General features: G+C 48.7%; 1 protein-coding gene across 3 annotated transcripts in view; it reads right to left on the bottom strand.

Moving 5' to 3' along the window:
- LOC138528617 (ankyrin repeat domain-containing protein 50-like) overlaps window positions 1–17,184 on the bottom strand; it is a 394,440-nt gene that overhangs the window by 208,883 nt on the left and 168,373 nt on the right. The window lies entirely within an intron of this gene.

The raw sequence follows: 17,184 nt of genomic DNA, 5'->3' as shown, positions 1-17,184 counted from the left end.
GGGTCATGCTGCAAGCAAAACAATGACATTTGCAATTCCAGAACAAGGAGCCAAATATGACTAAATATTAAGCATCTAGCTGCTCACTCACTCCCCCACCTAAATGGAGACTGGGTGATCTGCTGCACTCCACCACTATCCCCCGCTTGGGCTTCCAACACTTGTCGCTTGTGGATCAGCTGCCGCCACCTTGCCGGCCCTCTACCTCCCCGGTTGGTAGCTCCCCACTCCCATATGTCTCTGCTTCCCTCACCGTGTACACGCAGAGCGCTCCACTTCCTGAGGCTAGGCCTGCACTCAATAAATACCCCACTAATATTTCTTTATTTTATTTCATTTGTTATACGTGCCCAGGACCCGGAGGTATCACGGCGCTAGATTACATACAGTAAGGCATAGGTACGAAATGTTATGTAAATGTGACTATCGTGCACCGCTGCCATGGCGGCTCTGAAAAGAAAGGAGAGCTTGAAAGGCTTAGTTTGTGGGAGTGGGGGAAAGCAGTAAAGCACTTTAATGTGCGGTTGGTAGCTTCAGTTTGGAAAAACCGCTCACTGCGTGTGCTGGTTCGTTTTTAGTTGGTAGAGGTTATGTGCTGTTTTGGTGTATCAGTGTGTATGGGGGGATTTGAGTGTGATTGGTTGAGTTTCCTATTGGATGTTGTGGAGTTGTGTGTAGTTTATGGCGGTTTCGTTTTTTTTTTTGTGTTGCTGCAGTGGAGGCAGGAGTGCGATTTGTTCAATGTTTGAAGGTGAATATGCAGAATATTAAAGCGTTTTTAGCAGGGTTTGTGGGGGAAGAGGGGATCTGTGTTGATCTGTGTTCTTTTGTGCCAAGGTTATGTTGATCTGTCGAGTTAATATTATTCTAAGGTGATTTGCGGTAGAGTGCTTTATTGGCGTTTCTATTGTGATGTGTCAGCAGTTTTCCTTCGATGGCGTTTCCTATTTAGCTCAGCGACTTAAAGAGCCACGTTTTGAGCAATGTTCTGAACTTTAGGTGATCTGTACTTCCTAGTTCCTTTGGGGTTAAGTTCCAAAGTTTTGCAGTGATGCAGGAGACCAGTGTTCCACGAAATGTTCACGTATTGTTTGGGTTTAAGGCGAATGTCATTGCTGCACCTTAGTGTTGCATTTGGTTTGTAGATTGACATTTCTCCTGTATGAATTCTACTCCTTCGCCATGTACTGCTGCTGTGTGTGTTATGCAGAAATTTCGTTTTTTAGCTGTTAGCCAATGTAGGGCAGCTCAGTGCTGGCTTCATGTGTTCGCTCTTAGTGAGTCTGAGGGTTAGGTCTTGCTGCTGCGTTCTGCATTCTTTGTAGTTTTTAGGAAAGGTAGTACGGCATTCCGAGATAGATGCTGGCGTGGTCCTTTCTTGACATGACGAGGGAGATGATGGCGAGTGTTCTGTGTTGGAAGGTGAGGAAAGAGAATATCTGCTTGATGGTGTGTAGGTGGAAGAAGCTTTTTTTTACTACTGTGTTGACTTGCGGCTCGTGTGTCAGGTCATTGTGCATTCACATTCTGAGATTTTTAAACTCTTTGGATGGTTCAGGTCGGTTTCCAATTTCAGGAGGCCATTGAATGTGAAGTTGGTAAGACGGGTCCTTGGCACGATCACGATTTCTGTTTTGTCCGGGTGGAGTTTGAGGCTCATCCAGTGGTGTATTTCTGTGATGCAGTTGGTAATGGTTGGATCTTGTTCTCCGATAGTGTTGATTTTGTAGATGATGTGTGTGTCGTGTGCATAGTTGTAGCAGGTGAGCCCGTGCTTTTGAGGAGGGTGACGAGGGGGGTCATATAGATGTTGAACAGCAGTAGTGAGAGGGATGAGTCTTGTGGGACGGCGCTGTTGTGCTGGGTGTTCCGCTGAAGGGGGTTAGTCTTGTTTTTTCCATTCTTTCTGCCATGAAGGATTGAAGTCAGAGTAACACTGTTTTGCCGAGTCCTTTTAATCTTCCAGTCCTTCATGGCTGGCTCATCATCAGTTTACATTATACCTTCCAGCGTAAAGGTAACTTATATTACTGTTCCTTTACCTTGCCTCCAGCCTCAGGTAGGATCGTGCTCTTTGTGAACCTAGCGCACTGCCCGACATTTTAACCCCCTAGTGCATGCGTCGCTGCATCTGCTGCTTCTTGTCATATTACGCCTTAAGCGGCCCATCTTGGTGAACTCTAAAGATTAACGGTCTTTCACTGTCTACCGCCATTTCGTTACCCACTACCCACCCAATTGTCTGTCACTCGCACTGAATCAGCATTACGCGTACTGCACTGTGCCTGCTCGATCTAGCCCCCATGCGCGCTGCTGCTAACATTTCATTTTTATGCCTTGTATGCCCTGCATTGCGTCAGTCTGATTTAGCCCATATGTCCGCCTCAGTACTAATTGCCTCCTACTACTTTGCACTATATGATATCTGGGTGCCTGCGCTTGATACCCTATGGTATATATAGCAAGAGAATGTTCCTTGCCCCTGCTCTAAAACTGCACTTGAACATTACCATACAGAATGACCTTGCCTCAGCTTGAAAGTTCTTTCTGCCTGGAGACTGTAATACTACTTAGATGCGACGACCCCTTAGGTGGTATAGTATGAGTGTGTTGGTAGCCCCCGGTATCAAAACTGTACTGCGTATTCTGATCTCAGTTTTGAGCATTGCCCAAGTACAGCACTAATCGCCATTCTGCTTACGTATGAGGATGCTAACCTATGTCACTTTCCAGCCATGCATTTTTAGCCTAGAGTATCATTCTCAAACCTAGATGAGGCCATACTGCTTCTTAGCCTAGTGTGCGAGTTCCCCAATTTAGGTGTTCCCACATGTATACAATATACTGTCTGGCTGCACCTTTAACAATGGATTCACTATTATGCTGGTTTAGGCTAGCCATACCTGGAGGCATTAACCGTTTATACTGACCTAATGTGCTTGGTGCTCGCTACGACGGCATGCTCACACCTACACTACATAGCCAACACGGTATCCAATTCTGCATTTTACAAGAGCTGGGCTGGGCCACATTAGTCAAACCTGCTCAGAGCTTCTATTTAACTCGCTGCGCCAGTGTGCTCGCCCACACCCAAACCCACGCCTGAATTTGATCTTCAGGAACCCGCTCTCTTGCCACAGGTTGGTGTGCCTCATTTTGAATTCTAGGTGTCTCACACCACCAACACGCTCTTTAGGACTTTCCTTATCCTCTATTTCTGCAAGGCCTTACATGTAGCCATTAAAGCTCTGCTACTCATGGTGATAACACCTACACATCTCCCGCGTGCGCTCTCTCTAACACTCCACTCCCTACCCCCCCCACAGCTCCCTCAGCCATCTGATAGTGTTACCTGTTTTAGCCCTCTCCACCAGCTACTGTCCAGTCGGACCCTACAATGGGCTTCCCCGTGACCACTACTACTGAGCATTACTTCAGCAGCAACTATACCAACTATACAAACCAATACCTTAATGACCCTGCTCTTTGGCTGGAACTCTTTGCAAGGAAACCTACCCCAAATCAACCTTGCTCTCTCTCGCTTTTAAACAAGAGACTAGGTTCAAGATTCCGCCTATTACACACCCGCAGCAATAACTCCAAGCACACTATACATACACCACCTCGCTCACCTTCACCTACCACTACGCTGAAATCCACTACCACAGCAGCCAAACTGCCACAGATCAAGAGCACCTTTATTAACGCCAGATCTCTTCCAGCTCACACACTAGACATCGCAGACATCATCACAACCCTAGAACTTGACTTTATTGCCATCTCCGAAACATGGCTACATGCCGCATCTGGACCTTCACTGTCCCTGGCCTTACCGCCAGACTACGGCATCACACGATGCGATCGCATCACTGCCAAATCTAGAGGCAGCGGAGTGGCCTTCATTCACAAAAACTCTCTCGGTCTAAGACTGTCGACCAATTCCAAACTCGAGTCAGCCAAACTACTCTGTCAAAATACCACTAACGTCCAACCAAACCGCCACCCTCCACCTTATCTACAGACCCCAGGGTCCTGCACCCTCCTTTGTTGGTGAAATATCCACCCTTCTCATCGACAAAACTAAAACCAATTCGCAAATCATCATCCTAGGTGACCTTAATCTGGGATTTGGTGACCCTAAAGACTCGACTGCATCTGATCTGGAGAACGTACTGACTTCGGCTTCACCATGCACATTCAAGAACCTACCCATACTAAAGGTAGGACCCTTGACTGGTTAGCCGGATCTAACTAATATCAATGTCCTCTCCAATACCCCCTGCTTATGGTCCGACCACCACATCATTACCTTCAATATTGAAGCAGCCCCACGTGCCCCGACCTTGATAGCTCCAGCCCTTCCCACCAGAAATAAAAGGGACATAACCAAGGAGAAACTTCTCCCATTGCTACTCCCATCTCTCAATGCTGCCACACACACCTGCACCGACCCTACAACCTTAGCAGACACCTACAATCATAGTATGCTCAGGGCTATAAATTCCATCGCCCCTATCAAACTCAGGAAATCTAAACCACATGCACATCTCAACTCTTGGTTCAAACCTCAGTTAAGAGTGCTCCGCAAAGCTAAACGTTGCACGGAAAATCGCTGGAAAAGTCACCCCTCTGATGAGCATAAAGACGGTTTTATTCTTGCATCCCTCTCCTACAAAGATGCCATTATCACTGCTAAAAAGGAGTCCCTTAATAACCGCATCTTGCAAGCAGACTCGAACACAAAAGAACTTTTTAAGATCTTAAAAGAACTCGAATCTCCAGCCACCCCCCCTGACACTTGCATTAAAGACAGTAAATGGTGTGCTAACATCCAGTCCACTCTACTGAATAAAATCTTTACTCTACAATCTAAAATCACAAACAAGACAGTCTGAAGCTGGACAACCGTCCACCCACCCCTGTAAGGGTTGTCCCTCTAGATTCTCCCATTATTAAACCTTTTGCCTTCTCCCCACTCACTACTGCTAAGTAATCTGCCCACAACTTGGCCCCATTCACCACAGCCTTCACTAATTCCTCTTTTAAATGTCCCCGACAACCTCAAGGACGCATGGGTGATCCCATTGCTTAAAAAAACATCCTTAGACCCAAGCATTCCCACCAACTTCAGACCCACAACTACTGTCCCGTTCTTGCTCAAGATCTTACGACCGTGCGGCATACCTACAGATCCAAGACTACTTGGAATCCAATAATCTCCTAGGTCTACGACAATCTGGATTCCGCCCTAGACATGGGAATGAAACGGCTCTGATAGATCTAAAAATCCAAATTGAGATCTTGTAAGACTAGCAATGCTACGTCTCCTAGACCTCTCTGCAGCTTTCGATCTGGTCAATCACCAAATCTTATCCCGGCACCTTGACTCTGTTGCCCACTTCTCGGACTCAGCCACGGCATGGATCAAATCCTTTGAGTAACAGATCCATGAGGGTATTCTCACTCTCCGCAGCCGCTGACCCCGCTCCAATTCACTGCGGCGTTCCCCAAGGTTCTTGCGTGTCACCTACACTTTATAACGTTTTCACAAAACCGCTCTTTGATGTACTTGATTATCTGGGTGTCTCCTATACCAAGTATGCTGACGACACCCCGATACTCATCCCCATCACTGGTGACTATTTAGTTGACACCAAGGCCTTGAACAACGTTTATCTGGTCATCCAGGCCTGGATGGCCCAACACGAACTAGGCCTCAATGACGACAAGACGGAGCTCCTCATCTTGGGCTCCTCACAGCGTCTTAGCAAACTAGATCCTTCCTACCAGTCATTTATCATAGATGGAAATACCATCAAAGTCTCCAAAGACAAAAAAACATTAGGTTTTTACCTTGACGCCAGTCTATCCTTGTCTCGTCAAAGAAATGCAGTCAGATCAGCCTCTGCCTACACTTGTAAACTTATTGCAGCGTGTAGACCGTTTCTGACTACCCGAACAGCGTTACCCTAGCCAGAACGCTCATTATGTCTAAAATTGACTATTGTAGTGCCCTCTACACTTAGGGACTAGCCAAGGGAATCTGAATAAACTACAAATCACCCAGAACAATGCCATCAGGGCAGCCCTAAACATTCCTAGAAACCACCACATTTCCGAATCCAGAACTAACCTACATTGGCTACCGGTCAAGCAGAGAATCTCATTGAAAACTCTTGCCCTCACGCACAAATGCCTCGCCAACAAGGCCCACCCCACCTCTACAACCGGCTCTCCCTCCATTCCTCCACCCGACCGCAAAGAAATGCCCAGATCCATAGCCTAAATTCAAACTCCAAAAGGCGGGGGGCACGAGCTTCCCTGTCCTAGCCTCCAAGCTCTGGAACACCCTCCCTGTCACCATCAGAACTGAAGACTCATTCAACACCTTCAAGTTGAAAACTAAATCTTGGCTCTTCGATCAGAACTGAGGCACTCCTTGACTTGTGCTATATGCCTCAGCCTGCTGACTTCGACTACTTTGTTAATTTCTTAAACTCGGCATATTTACCTGCCGAACCTCTGTCTTACTATGAGTATCGCTCCACTTTGCTACCACACATCTATCCTTTGATCTCTGCTCGTTGTACATTCTCTGTCTCTATGCCTCACCTTGTTAATGACCATTGTAATTTATGTATATATCTTTGTCTGCTTACTATTCATGTTTATAACTATGTTTGTATATAAGATATGTATGTATACTTTTCTCAAGTTGCGCCCTGATGCCCCTGGGCCGAACGGTGCGTGTTATAAATAAACATAATACAAATACCTACTGAGCAGATCATAAGGGGTTTCCAGCAAGCCCATCAAGCACATTATTACCAGTTTACTGGTAATAAACGACCTCTTTGCCAGTGAGATCACTGCTTGTTTCTATTATACCCAATTGGAACACACTGGCAGATTTCTAGCATACCTAGATAGCGCATCATTGATAGTCTGCATTATATCAACTTTGTGTAGAATATCCAGCTTCCGTTGGGGGCCACATCAAGGCTGGTTTCCATCATGCTCCCTTAACCCACTATTGCGCAGCCCAAACCGCACTCTAAAAGGATTTAACATCTGTTGTCAGAGCCGGGGCAATGGGAAGCCAATGAGCCCCTTGCTAGGTCCTTGGAGAAGAGTTGAAATCAATAGTGGGCACAGCACTAACGCCTCTGCGCCCAGGCAGTGTCTGGAATGGGCTGGCAGACTGTCTGGGGTTAGCTGAACTGCAGACCCAGCCCAGGCCTCATGCAAACAGACGGGTCTCAGTCGGGCCTGGGGAACTTCTTCATGGCACACATACATTAACTGGCACTGCACACCCACATTGTCAGTTGTACCCCCAAATGAATGTGTAAATATAGCCGGTGTTGCAATGATAACATCTGCATCCGTGTTAGCACTAGTACCAAACATCAGTACCCATGTAGTCATTCTGCCAGCTCGAAAAGTACTCGTGCAAATCCTTGCATTGCGTCACAGTGGAGACCAGAATGGTTCTCTTTACTGCACTGTCAACACCAACAAGTCAAGTCTGCTATAAAAGTAGTACTGGATGGAACCTCTGACAACACTGGTAGAATGACAGTTTGCGCGTGAGATGCCAAGTTACGGGGTAACCAGTCAGGCTATGCCGTGGCACTTTCATAATATTATAGCATATGCCATGGCAAGACATTCATGGATAGCTCCCAGTAAGCTTGACATTTCAAGATAGGTCACATCCTTACATTCCAACGAATAGCCCCAATTGACATTCCTAGTAAGCTGGGCATTCTCCACAGATTCCAAGATTGGGCACCCAATGCCAGAATCCCCAGCCAGCCCAGGGGACACTGTCCACCCAATGCCGCAATCCCCAGCCAGCCCAGGGGACACAGTCCACCCAATGCCGGAATCACCAGCCATCCCAGGGGACGCTGTCCACCCAAAGCCGGAATCCCCAGCCATCCCAGGGGACGCTGTCCACCCAATGCCGGAACCCCCAGCCAGCCCAGGGGACACTGTCCACCCAATACCAGAATCTCCTGCCAGCCCAGGGGACGCTATCCACCCGATGCCGGAATCCCCAGCCAGCCCAGGGGACACTGTCCACCCAACGCCGGAATCTCCTGCCAGCCCAGGGGACACTGTCCACCCAATGCCGGAATCCCCAGCCACCCCAGGGGACGCTGTCCACCCAATGACGGAATCCCCAGCCAGCCCAGGGGACACTGTCCACCCAATGCCGGAATCCCCAGCCTGCCCAGGGGACACAGTCCACCCAATGCCGGAATCACCAGCCATCCCAGGGGACGCTGTCTACCCAATGCCGGAATCCCCAGCCAGCCCAGGGGACACTGTCCACCCAATGCCGGAATCCCCAGCCAGCCCAGGGGACACTGTCCACCCAATTTCGGAATCCCCAGCCAGCCCAGGGGACACTGTCCACCCAATTTCGGAATCTCCTGCCAGCCCAGGGGACACTGTCCACCCAATGCCGGAATCCCCAGCCAGCCCAGGGGACGCTCTCCACCCAATGCCGGAATCCCCAGCCAGCCCAGGGGACGCTCTCCACCCAATGCCGGAATCCCCAGCCATCCCAGGGGACGCTGCCCACCCAATGCCGGAATCACCTGCCAGCCCAGGGGACACTGTCCACCCAATGCCGGAATCCCCAGCCATCCCATGGGACGCTGTCCACCCAATGCTGGAATCCCCAGCCATCCCAGGGGACGCTGTCCACCCAAAGCCGGAGTCCCCATCCAGCCCAGGGGACGCTGTCCACCCAAAGCCGGAGTCCCCATCCAGCCCAGGGGACGCTGTCCACCCAAAGCCGGAGTCCCCATCCAGCCCAGGGGACGCTGTCCACCCAATGCCGGAATCACCTGCCAGCCCAGGGGACGCTGTCCACCCAATGCCGGAATCCCCAGCCATCCCAGGGGACGCTGTCCACCCAATGCCGGAATCACCTGCCAGCCCAGGGGACGCTGTCCACCCAAAGCCGGAGTCCCCATCCAGCCCAGGGGACGCTGTCCACCCAATGCCGGAATCACCTGCCAGCCCAGGGGACACTGTCCACCCAATGCCGGAATCCCCAGCCATCCCATGGGACGCTGTCCACCCAATGCCGGAATCCCCAGCCATCCCAGGGGACGCTGTCCACCCAAAGCCGGAGTCCCCATCCAGCCCAGGGGACGCTTTCCACCCAATGCCGGAATCACCTGCCAGCCCAGGGGACGCTGTCCACCCAATGGCGGAATCCCCAGCCATCCCAGGGGACGCTGTCCACCCAATGCCGGAATCACCTGCCAGCCCATGGGACGCTGTCCACCCAATGCCGGAATCCCCAGCCAGCCCTTGGGACGCTGTCCACCCAATGCCCAATCCCCAGCCGGCCCAGGGGACGCAGTGCACCCAATGCCACTACTCACCCACAAGTGCAGTGCAGTTCCATAATAGTGCTGCCCCAAAGAGGTGTTTGTTAGTGTGGTGGGGCAATAAAGGGCATTGGAAAAATAGTCTTCCCACGACACCCCATGGCCCCTCCCTCCGCCCGACCTGCATGTGGATTTTGGAAACAAAAATAAGAATGCAAGAGTTTTGCTGCGTTGAATTCATAATGCAGGTATTGCCATTATTTACACAGTGCCGAGTAAATAAAATGGACACGCCAGATCCCTCAGCGCTTGCAACCAGTAATCATACATGTGAATCCTGGCAGGGCAGACTCAGCCCTTCCTCCAACGGAGCGGCATTACAGCTGCCAATAACTAGTGGACGGAATCTGCTAGCTGTGATAAATCAAAGGATGTTATTATATCACACTGCTGCTGTAAATCTAAGACTCAAGCCTGTTCCTGCCTTCCATCAATAATGCGCAAGTTGGATTAAGACAGCTCAGGGGGTAGAGCGCTCAGAGCTGAACCCTGGCAGGGCAACTCCGCAAGACTGGGAGGGCAAATCACTTTCTAGAGACATTGAACCTGGGGTTTGTCGCATATAAAAGCTCAAATTGGCCTCAATACGGAGTGCGACTGCTTGGGTTTCGAGGGTTTAGCAGTCAACGGCTTTGTCCAGACCGCTCAAAGTCAGCTGGCTAAACCTCCATTGATGGTGTATATTAAGCCCTAGAATCCGGCAGCAACTCGCTCATCCTTGGAAGCCGCAATCTCAATACGGGACCACTGGCGGGGGCGGGACCACAACAGCTTCACTGGTCCCAGAAGTCTAGTAGGGAAATGAATAATGAGCTTTCCATGGAATCTGGTACCGCTGATTATGAATATCTATTTGCTATCCCTACTCCACATTGAAGAGCGTGTGGAAATGGACGCCAGGTTCCCAGTCGGCTAGTAATATCACCATCACTGGAGTGCCTGCGTGAAGGCTTTCAAGAAGACTCATTGGCCCGCTTACCTCTTTGCTGAATCACGATTTCATGTGAACATTTCCCTCCTTTGACTAGATCCCCCATGGGAAAAGCCACCATCTACCCCAGAATTGTACTCTGTGCATTGCCCAAATGGATCTCAAACGCCTCCTTCAAACCAAAACCTTTCTGTGGGCTGAAGTACGGACCAACCCCCCTCCCCCACCTCCTTTGAAGGGAGGAGCCTTGATGGACGCAACCATTTGTCATCCACCCCCCATTACCAAACAAGGTAATAAGGATGACCCAGCGGTGCTTATATATGGATCTCAGTCTTGGATTTCATCAGCAAGGTTTTGGCCAAACGGATGCTACTTAGATTTCCATTTAACCTGTGAGGAAGTTGACTCTGGAAGTGTGGGGGCAAAAACTGTCATCCTTTGATCCACATGTACCAAGGTACCAATTTAGACCAGGCTCACGTACAAGCAGGTCTAACGGACCTTCCCCGTGGACTTCTAGCGATTCACTTTTCTCTCCTGGGTTCGGCTATTTAGCCATACTTTGCTCAATGTACCCCTATAATACAGTCACCGTTGACCAGACTGATTGGCCTACACCAACAACATTAGAGTCATAATGTCAAGCAACTCCATTCATAATCAACATTAAAAAAACAAAATATAGGTGTCTCTCAAAAAAGGGGGACGTTGATTACGTCATCTCGTAATGTAATGATGCAACAGTGTCCATAGCACCAACGTTACAATGTCAACATGGATTTGGTATACGTACTGGAAAAAATGAAATTTTGATTTTTCTAAAAAAAAAAACACAATTGCAGATTGAAGTCTATTGTAAATCTTATTTAACATTTTTGAACTGTGTTTTTCTAGTATGATGTATCTTTTATCTTCTGTAGTGTTACTGCAATAATTATATATATATATATATATATATATATATATATATATATATATATATATATATACACACACACACACACCACACCAAGAAAGTTGTGGTGGGTTTAAAAATGTTTGAAAAAATCCCTTTCACCTGAAATGTGAAAGTAGGAAAGTTCATTTGAGCCAAATCACACACTCCACAACGCCACATAGTAGCCATCGCTGGAATTTCACCTTCAATTCTGAGCCGCAATAGCAAGGCATTGTAGGTATGAAAATGAGTTCAAATGCAAACCCTTTTCCCCAGGAAATTCTTTAGTCTAAGAGGGCAGTCTAAGAGGTCTATACATCGCTTAATCAACCCAAGACAGACATTTGCAAGGCTGCCCAGGACAACTACATGCCTGGTTTCACCCTTATTCAGGTGAATCAGTGCAGAATAGTCCCGACAGCCTTGTGAACTTCCAGCAATGGCTACTAGGTGGCGTTGTGGAATTGATCTGTTTTTCTTAGTGGTATAGTTTGTTTACATAGTAAAGGACGCCGTTCTCCTATGTAGCAGCAGAGTTGGAAGGGTTTTGAAAGAAAGCTGGTAGTTTGATGTACTGATTGACATGAAACTTAGATATGAACTTAGATGAAAAGCTAGGGTGCGTTCTTAGTACCAATTTGTCTTAGTGGATAAAGAAAGTGTTTTGCACTGACAAACATTGTAGTTCACTGACTCTTCTTATGGAGGTGATAGCCACCAGTAAAGTCATTTTATCTGTAAGGTGTTTAAGGCTGGATCTGTGCATAGGCTGAAAGGTGGGGTCCTATGAGCTTTGCAAGTACCACATTTAGGTCCCACCCTGCAGGAGGGTTTGAAATGGGAGGGTGGAGTCTTTATTTCCTCCATGAAACCCTTAATGACAGATTTTCCACCAGGACACCTTGCTTTGAGAAGTGATGTACGTGACTAGAGCCGTTAGGTGAACCTCAATTGAGTTGAATACTAGTCCGGAGTCTAGTAAATGGAGCATGTAATGGAGAATGTGTGATGGAGTACATTCTATCGGGTTTATTTCTTTTGACTGGCCACCATATTACAAATCTTTTCCATTTGTTAAAATAACAGTGTCTGGTGCTTGGTTTGCGTGCCTCCTTGAGGATGTCCATACATCTTTGAGGTTGTTTTATATGGCCAAATTCTAGGACTACAGGAGCCAAGCTGCCAAGTCCCTAGACTGAGGTTGTGGGTGGAACTTTGTTCGCCCCCCCGTTTTGTGAAAGCATGTTGTAGGGACACGGGAGTTTGAGTGGATTGCACATCACCAGTTTGCACAGATGTGGAAACCAAGGTTGTCTCGCCCACATAGCAGCAACTAGGATTAGTGTCACTTGTTCCTGGTGCATCTTTTTCACTACCTTGCTCAGTAGTTGAGTCGGGGGAAAATTGTAGGCAAATTTCCCTGACCAGTTCATCCACAGGGCATTCCCCTTTGACCCGGGTTGGGGAAACCTGGATGCGAAGCCTGGGCATTGTGTTTTGACTTGTGGCAAACAAGTCTAAAGGGGGGTAATCCCATAGGGAGAAGATATCGTTTAGGATATTTTTGTCGAGCTGCCCCTCGTGCTCTTTGGGTAGAGGATCTCTGCTTAATGAGTCTGCTAGAGAATTGAGTTCCCCTTGAACATGTTGCATTGTTAGGTAAATGCCCTGCTCGAGTGCCCACTTCCACATTTTTGGTGCTAGCCTGGACAGACTTGCAGTGTGTGTGCCCCCTGCTTGTTTATGTAAAACATGGCAGTTGTGCTGTCCATGAGGATTTAAACTGTCTGACCTGAAAGGTGCACTTGGAAAGCTTGCAGTGCTTCGAGCACTGCTAGCAGTTCCAGAATGTGATTTTGGGCTGTGATCTATGTCCACAGGCCATGCGCTGTGGTGAAGGTAATGGGCTCCCCACCCGGTGAGTGACGAGTGTTGTGACCACTGCTTGCACTGTAGGGTTGTGAAAAGATTTCCCCTTTAACAGGTTTTTCTTTGTCCACCAGCGTAGTGCTTGAACTAGCGTTAGCAAACACTAGATTTGTCCCACTGACCAATTGCCTGAGACCACTGTTTCGCTAACCACTCTTGCATTAGACGCATGCGCAGCCGTGCGTATGGGACCAAGTAAATGCATCATGCCATCAACCCGAGCAAGTGCACTGCTTTGCGTATGGTTATTTGACGACTGGCTAGATACTGAGGTATTTGCAGAAGTATGTTTTGCACTCTTTCGTTTGACGGAAAGAGTACACCTTGTTCTATATGACAGCTCCTAAGAACGGTTTGGTCTTGCTTGGAACGAGACTGGATTTTTTCTTGTTGATTGAGAATCCCATTTGGAACAGGAGCTTGATTGTTCTCTGGGTATTTTGCTTGCAAATTTGGGGGGATTCCCCTGTTATCAGCCAGTCGTCTAGATAAGGGTACACTGGGAATTATTTGCTGCATAGATGCGCAGCCACTACCACTAGTACCTTGGTAAATACCCCAGGAACAGAGGCTATGCCTAAGGGTAGTACCTTGAATTCATAGTGTTGGTTTGCTATTTTGAAACGCAAGAACCTTCTGTGCGCTGGGAACACTAAAATATGAAAGTATGCATCTCCCATGCCCAAGGTTGCCATGTAGTCCCCCTGCTTTAGCAGTGGGATTACCTCCAGTAGCTTTGTCATGCAGAATTTTTGTGGCTTGACATAGGTGTTTGCAGGGCGCAGGTCTAGGACAGGGCGCATTGTCAAGTCTTTTTTCGGCAAAAGGAGGTACATTGAATAAATACCCTTGTTTACCTGGTTTGTCGGGATGATTTCTATGGTGTCCTTTATAAGCAGTGCCTTCACCTCTTCCAACAGGATACGTTGCTCTTCCTGGGAGGTGTCTTTGTCTTGGCGGGTGGTTGGCTGGTGTTTGGATCAGCTCTATGCAATTCCCCCCGCCACGGTGGAAAGTACCCACTTGTCTGAAGTGATCCCCTCCCATGCGTGCATAAAGTGTGAAATACAACCTACTACTGGAGTGGCATGGGAGGGAACCTGGAGTGGGTAGTCATTGCTCGGGGGTGGTTTGATCCCTCCCCTTGAAGATTTGCCCCTATTTCTAGACCTCCTTTGGCCTCTTTGAAAACCCTTCTGTGAGGACTGCCCTTGTGACGAATTCCGGGACGACCTTTGCCACCTTGATTGTAATTTGAGGCCCATTGGGAGTTTTGTCCTCTGAAAAGCAGAGGGTTAGAGCCCCCTCTTTGCCCAAAGGGTTTGTTGGTGAGCTGCCCTAGGGATTTGAGGGTGTCATATTCCTCTTTTGTGCTTGAGAGCATCCTGTACTGCTTTGGCAAACAAAGCATTGGGCTCAATGGGCATGTTTAGGAGGGTTGCCTGTGTTTCTAGTTTCAAGCCCGATTGCCGTAGCCAGGCGTGGCGTTTAATCAGTGTGCCTTCTGCCACGATTCTCCCCACATTGTCTGCTGCGTCCAAGTTGTTTTTGAGGATGCAGTTGGCTACTTGTTTCCCCTCTGCGATGGTGAGTGAGAGCTGTGTTTTGAGGGGCTCTGGGATCGAGTATCTGTTGAGAGATTTCATCCCACTTGTGACAATCATAACTGGCTAATAGCGTTGTGCTATTAGCAATCCTTGGTTGGTGTAGGTTGCCAAGTAGCTACTTTCCTGCCCAGGGTGTAGATTATTTTACTCTCCTTATCAGGTGGGGCTTCGGCAGAGGCCAGAGGGGTTCCGCCCTTTTTCTTGTAGTAACTACCAAAGACTCTGGTTTTAACTGCACCCTGATGTATAAGGTGTTTGAGGGGGGGCTGGCTTGATCATCTTCTCGATGCGCAAGTTGCCCGCCCATGTGAAGTTGGGTGTAAGCAGAGAGGGTTGAATGCGTCTTTGTACCGATTGTAAAAGGGGGATAAATTGGGTTGCTGATTTTTATCCGAAAGGATGTCCCCCACAAAGTCCTCGTCACTTGGGCTTCTTGTGTCTCTATTTTGAAGTGCTCTGTAGCCTTTAGGAGCAGGTCATTATATTGTAACTGGTAGTCTAGGGAGTCAGCCGCCTATGGGTCGGTGTGATCTGGGGACTGGATGACGTATACCTCCTCATCGTTGTCATAATATTGGTCCAGGTCCACCTTGCCGCCTTCATCCTCTGGGTCTGTATGTGTGCCGGGTTCTTGGGTGCTTTGCATGGTATGGTATGGTAATAAGTGTCTTACCCTAGGTCCTGATGCGAGGTGGAAACCTGCGCGGAGTCTAGGAAGGCTTTTTGGGTGGCTGGCTGAGAGGCAGCTGCACTGCTCTGTGGGAAGATTTGGGAGGACTTCGGGGTGGTTGTCAAAGAAATTAATAAAACAAGACATCCTCATAACAAGTTGTTCTGAGGTCCATTGTGAGGAGCTTGGCTGTACAGAGGGAGCAGGAGTAGCAGGTGTAGTTGGGGTCTCTGGGACAGGGGTCTTTTATGGTGCATAATCCCTGAAAGAGTGCCCCCTGGGGTAGTGAAATCCCTGCTCTTTGACAACCAAGGTGGAAAAAGCCCAAGCTACTAAGAATTATGGTTTTTGACATTCAGGCCTTTAACAGGGTGTCTGGAACGTGCTTTTAACTCACTCATCTTCAAGCTCTTTGTGCTTTTTTTTTTGGAGGCAGTTGACGCGTCTTTCGACGCCCGGTCGTCGGCGCCCGAGGACTTTTTAGGTTTAGACACGGTGTCAGAAACTGACTTTACCATCTGTTTCGGGGGGCCTGTCGCGTGATGATGGCTCAGAGGACGGGGAAACTTCGGAAACCTCTCCCTCTACGCCGCGTGTGGCCCATCGGTCAGCGGCGTGTTCTACTTTTGGCCGTAGGAGGTGTGCTTTGTGTGATGAGACTTGTTAGTGCTTGCGCCGCCGAGTGTCGTCCCTGTAGCAGAACCACCGGCCTACCTGTTGGGGTTAGGGGCTCTCATGCAGGAATCCGATTAACCCGTTCGCCCTCTGGATCACTTCGATGCTGCCGTCGCTGGAGAAGCCTTTCCTGAAACTAGCAGTTAAAGGGTGGCATGTTAGCTCATTATGTGTGCATGTAATGTATGTGTGAATGAGTGTGTATGCATGATGTATGTATTTGCATACTTAAGTCACTTAAGTACTAGGGGAATCCAGACGTGGACTCCTCGCTCACTATTCTTAGAGAGGCACAGCTACACCCTACTGATGAGGTCCAACCAGACCAAAACACGTGTCTGGGGTTTCTGTTGGTACTCTTGTTCAGAGGAGAATTGCCTAGCATTGCTGGACTGCCCCAGGGCAGGACAAAGACTGATATGTTTGGGATATTTCTTCTCTGTGAAAGATAGTGAGCTAAAGACTCTGGGTAAGTCTCTCGTAACCAGGACTAATGTCTGGCAGAAGAACTCCCAGGACCCCCCTTGTTAATTTGCATATTTAAGTAACTTTGGGTCTCACCCTAAGTTACTAGGGGAATCCAGACGTGGACCCCTCGCTCACTATTCTTAGAGGTACAGATCCACCCTACTGATGAGGTCCAACCATGTGTAATGCAGGGACTTGGGACCCACACCAGACACCCTTGGGGTAAAACAGAGGGCGGAGCCTCCATGTTTGCCCTGCCCAGTTTCTGAAGTGGCTGCACCCATCACCAGTTAGCCCCTGCCCCCGCCCCTAAATGTAGGTTTCGTTGCTCCCCGGATTCTATGCCCCCAAACATCTTAGCATCTATGCAGTTACAATTCCCAGTCAGCTGCGTCATGACAACGGCAGGTGCTTTCCGTTGCAGGGGGCAGCCAGAACTGTAAATCCGCCCTCCTGCCGAGATAACGAGCTGAGGGAAGGAAGCAGGTCAGGGCATCTCCTCCCGGCAGGGGCCGAGCTCTGGCAGTGGAAGGATCCAGGATTATGCATGC

The sequence above is a fragment of the Ambystoma mexicanum genome, chromosome 7q, assembly GCF_040938575.1.
Source record: "Ambystoma mexicanum isolate Mex_15411 chromosome 7q, UKY_AmexF1_1, whole genome shotgun sequence".
Taxonomy (NCBI): Eukaryota; Metazoa; Chordata; class Amphibia; order Caudata; family Ambystomatidae; genus Ambystoma; species Ambystoma mexicanum.
The sequence above is the reverse complement of the archived record's forward strand: the minus strand, read 5'-3'. Positions and strand labels throughout refer to the sequence as shown.